A 5,000-nucleotide genomic window follows, 5' to 3' on the forward strand; every position below is an offset into this window, starting at 1 on the left:
TGCTAAATGGATTAAGTCGGTGATGTTGATGATGATTATGATGGTGGTGAAGATAATTATGATGGTGGTGGTGATGATTATGAGGGTGGTGATGATACCTTTTAGTCACAACGACAGCAATGTCACACTGCAGCACACTGAAGCATATCCAATACCTTCATAGGTTGTATACGGTCCTTAGGGGAGGGTCATACAGGTCAGGGTATCTCCTCACCTCCTCTGCCAGTCTGTCGTACTTTGATGCATCCATCGTCGTTATGGTAACCAAACAAGTCATCTTCTGCCTGGGTTTGCTGCATTGCAAGCGTTGGTCTTCTATGTGCGCCACCTACTGGAGGGGAGTGTTTACAGCCATTCCGTTTCACTCATGCGCAGTCTACGCGTCAAAATGGCGCGCGGTCTTAACTTTCGGTCGACAACAAAACCGTGACGCCGTGATGCGTGATGCGGTAAAAATGACACAATTCTCGTCGCGCACTCACCAGTGCCGTGTGCGCAGCACACAGACGGAGAGCCATACTATAGCCTTGAGATGTCCATGATGCCAAATTAAGTTTATGATGGACCTTACACATGGGTAGAGGGAGGTGTCAAATGTAAGTCATAACTTATAGTGTTAAATTTCAGTTGCTCCAACGTAGTACCGATTTATGTTGGAACTAAGCTAAGAGCATTTTTGCATTTACAACTGGAGTGGTCAGTCACTTCAGGTGTCCTTTCTTCTAAAGTGTGTGTGTGTGTGTGTCTTGTGTGTGTGTGTGTGTGTGTGTGTGTGTGTGTGTGTGTGTGTGTGTGTGTGTGTGTGTGTGTCTTTGTGTGTGTGTGTGTGTGTGTGTGTGTGCGTGTCGGCAGTGGCCTTTGTGTCTGGCCATGCTAATGAGTGGCTCTATGAGGTAGATGTCCGGACGGGACACTTGCGTTGCGTAAGAGCCATTTACGGTCTGCAATATTTATAGCCATTTCTTTGTCCTTCAGAGTTTCCCCATTAACTCTCTCTCTCTCTCTCTCTCTCTCTCTCTCTCTCTCTCTCTCTCTCTCTCTCTCTCTCTCTCTCCCTCACTGTCTTTGTCTTTTTCTTCTTGTCAGTTACTCTATCTAGATGATTTTTTTAAATTTAGTTTTCATTGCCCCCCCCCCCCCCCTCTCTGTAATGTATAGTAACACAGAAAAGGTCCTCTCTAATCTTAGCCTGTGCATAACTTATTCATGTATACTTAGTGAGTCAGGCCCTGTGCATAATCCTGGAGTGTGGGTTGTGTCTGTCTGTCTGTCTGCCTGTACCTCTGCGGTAGTGTCTTTATGTCTGTCTGTCTGCCTATCTGCTTGTCTGTCTGTCTGCTAGTATGTATGTCTGTCTGCTTGTCTGCTTGCCTGTATGTTTGCTTGTCTGTCTGTCTGTCTGCCTGTCTGATTGTTTGTCTATCTATATGTCTGTCTGTCTGTCTGTAAGTTTGCCTGTCTGTCTGTCTGTCTGCCTGTCTGATTGTTTGTCTATCTATATGTCTGTCTGTCTGTCTGTAAGTTTGCCTGTCTGTCTGTCTGTCTGCCTGTCTGATTGTTTGTCTATCTATATGTCTGTCTGTCTGTCTGTAAGTTTGCCTGTCTGTCTGTCTGTCTGCCTGTCTGATTGTTTGTCTATCTATATGTCTGTCTGTCTATATGTATGTTTACCTGTCTGTCTATCTGTCTGCCTGTTTGCTTGTCTGTCTGTCTGTCTGCCTGGCTCTCTGCTTGTCTGTCAGTCTGATTGTTTGTCTATCTGTATGTCTGCCTGTCTGTCTGTCTGTATGTTTGCCTGTCTGCTTGTCTGTCTGTCTGTCTGTCTATCTGTCTGTCTGTGCCGCTGCTGTATTCACAAGTTCGGGTTCGGCTTTTTGACTTTTTAAAAAAAAACAGTAATAGAGGATAGAGAGAGAACAGTAAATATAACCTTTGAGAGAACAGTAAATCAGTAAATATAACCTTTGCAGCAAACAGTTATTATAATGAATCTACATAATGTCCAAATATCACTCTGGCATGTGCCCTAGGGTGCCCAAACGTTTGTATACATATTCAGGAGTGGCTAAACTTGTCCATGCATATGCAGTAGGTTTTGGATGACGTGTGTAGATACAAGACAGGCCACAACCCTAAACCAGCCACAACCCTTCTCGGTGCTGTTGTGTAAGTCAACGGTGCCAGAAGTGGTTTTAACTCCGGTGGAAAGGCTTTGGTGAAACAGGCACCAGGGAAAATAACAAAACGTCTGTGACCAAAGCTAACCAAGACAAGATGTTCTTTGTGTGTGTGTGTGTGTGTGTGTGTGTGTGTGTGTGTGTGTGTGTGTGTGTGTGTGTGTGTGTGTCTGCGATGTGATGTGATTCCATCGTCTCTTGTCATCTTTTGCACATCTCTGTCTGGTCCATGTCGTGTGGTTCCCAGCCCTATCATTTCTTCTCTCCACCCTCCCCATCACTTTGCCTGTCCATCTTCCTCTACCCAGCAGACACGGCAGTGAGCAGACAGCGCTGTCTCAGTGTCTCAGCGTCTCCCACTGTCCGCACTCTCTCGGCTGGCTGTTCTGGGATTCTTCTCTCATAATGCTGTATAATCTTCATTAAGGGTGTCACGATTTCGATTTTATATCGAAATCGATCGAAATTACATCTAAATCTCGAACTTCGAACTTAAAAGTAGAATCGACGATGCAGCCACACGCACAAACACACACGCACGTGCTGAACTGCAGTGTCAACACTCTAATTTTAGGCTGCAGCCAGTTAAAATATACACAGCAACCTACCGAAATCAAAGCCCTTTTGCTACTTTGAAATCACCGGTGTGGAAGTATTCGTTCATTCACGTCAATTAAAACTAACTTAGCCTACTCAACTTAGCAAGTGAAAAGGTGATCTAGTACATATTCCATGAACACTAACCTTGGGTCTCTTCGGAGTGTGCTGAAACAATCAAATTAACATTCTGTGTTGTTTCATTTCACTATGTTCACGTCTCTGTTTTAGCCTAATGTTAGTTCTGTTTACATTACAACCACACGGTTGGAACGGTTTCAAAATAAAAAGCGGTTTCAAAATAAAAGCCCCCCGAAAAAGAAAAGGAAAAGGCCAAAAAGAGTAAATAACATATAAGGAATGCATTAATAGTAATATTAAAAAAAGATTGAAAATCAAATCGAATCGTGACTTTAAAATCGAAAATTACATTGAATCGAGGATTTGGAGAATCGTGACACCCCTAATCTTTCTCTCTTTATTATCTCTCTGTCCTCTCTCTCTTGTTTTGTCACTCTCTCTCTCTGTCCTCTCTCTCTTGTTTTGTCACTCTCTCTCTCTGTTTCTCTCTAACTGTCTTCCTTTGTCTCTCTCTCGTTTCTATCTCTCTTTCTGTGCACACGTGTGCATGTGTGTGTGTGTGTGTGTGTGTGTGTGTGTATGTGTCTGTCACTCTGTGTGTGTGTGTGTGTGTGTGTGTGTGTGTGTGTATGTGTGTGTGTGTTTCTGGGGTGGGGGGTGAAGATGCCTCATCTGTGGTTGGGTACTGTACTGTTTATCTGAGGGAGTGTGTGTCTCTTCTCTCTCGTGAGTGAGCGTGTGAGTGAGACAGGTTGTTTGCCTCAGCACCAATCAGCTGTAATTGGCTCTGCAGGTGACAGCATCGGCAATTACCACTCCTCTCACGTCCCATGGAGCTGTCATTCTGTATATCTCTCTCCCACTCTGTTTCATTTTGTCTTTTTTACTCAGTTTTAATCTCCATACTCCTCAAAATGTTATTTTATTCTTTACAATCTCTTCTCTCATTCTGTTTAATTAAGCTAATATTGTTGTTGAAAAGTTGATTCTGTCCTCACTCCCCACCTCTCTATCTCTCTCTCTCTTCTCTCCTCTATCTCTCTCTCCCCCCTCTCTCTCTCTCTCCCCACCTCTCTCTCTCTATCTCTCTCTCTTCTCTCTCACCATCTCTCTCTCTCTCTTCTCTCTTTTTTCTCTCTCCCCATCTCTTTCTTTTCTCCTTATCTCTCTCTCTCTCTCCCCCTCTCTCTCTATCCCTCTCATTCTCTCTCACTCTCTGTATCTTAACGCATGTGTAGAGTGAGTGAGTGAGGACTTGGCCAGGAACGACTGTGTTCTATTCTTTATTTTCTATCTTTTGTCCATCTTTATGTTTGTTTGTCTTTTGTGTGTTTGCTTGTGTTGGTACTTGTGATAACCTTATTGGTAGAGTAAGATCGTATTACGTAAGCCGACCTGGGCATCTCCTTTCATCCGTGGGAGCACGCCGACCCAGTTATGGTGAACCTAGGGCTTCTTACGTAGCAGCATGCCATTAAAATGCCTACAACTAGTATTGAGGACTGCAGCTTAGCCATTGGGGAGATGGTTGGAATAAACTCTCTGCTTCACGTATAAATAATGCGGATGGCTTGAGAAGTGGTTGAGCGAGGAGTTGTACAAACTCGATTAAATGTTTTTTTGCTCTGGCCAGGGAGGCCATTTAATGGGAAACTTGGCAGGATTTCCCCCTCTGCCGTTGAAATTGTACATTATGCTATTTCAAACTGTGGGAAAAGGTAACGATAAAGCTCATGGATTTGTTTACAAGCTATCGAACCGTTATTTTGGCAGAACTATGTGGATGTTAAGGTAAGAAACACGATTTAAAACGAGTTTCTTGTTTCTCACTTCTCTTTCCGGGACGGTGGTCTCAATGTTGCAAGGTTGGTTTTCTGCCTGTGGACGCTAGGGGCAGCGGGTAAAGTCACCATTTTCACCGGAACAGATCATTTAACCATCCAAATGATTTCTAAATGGGTTTATTACGTTGAAATAGTTGCCAAGTTCCCCTTTAATAAGGGCCTGTCCAGCAAAACAGACAGACCCTGGAACGTCAAATGACTCAGCCGAAAAATAGTGCTAGCCCTTCTGCCACAGCTGATGAAACAACAGAAAAAAATAATGCGCAGACCACGCCAGTGGTAGATAATGAACCAAAAGAGG

The 5,000-nt window shown here is 43.9% G+C and overlaps 1 protein-coding gene across 1 annotated transcript in view; it reads left to right on the plus strand.

Annotated features, from left to right (window-relative positions):
• Window positions 1–5,000, plus strand: part of gcgrb (glucagon receptor b) — an 85,656-nt gene that overhangs the window by 51,472 nt on the left and 29,184 nt on the right. The gene's annotated exons all lie outside the window — the stretch shown is intronic.

The sequence above is a fragment of the Alosa pseudoharengus genome, unplaced genomic scaffold (assembly GCF_046254945.1).
Source record: "Alosa pseudoharengus isolate Yale_2024_CS ecotype anadromous, Long Island Sound unplaced genomic scaffold, YU_APseudo_1.1 YU_APseudo_1.1_scf_1, whole genome shotgun sequence".
Lineage (NCBI taxonomy): Eukaryota > Metazoa > Chordata > Actinopteri > Clupeiformes > Clupeidae > Alosa > Alosa pseudoharengus.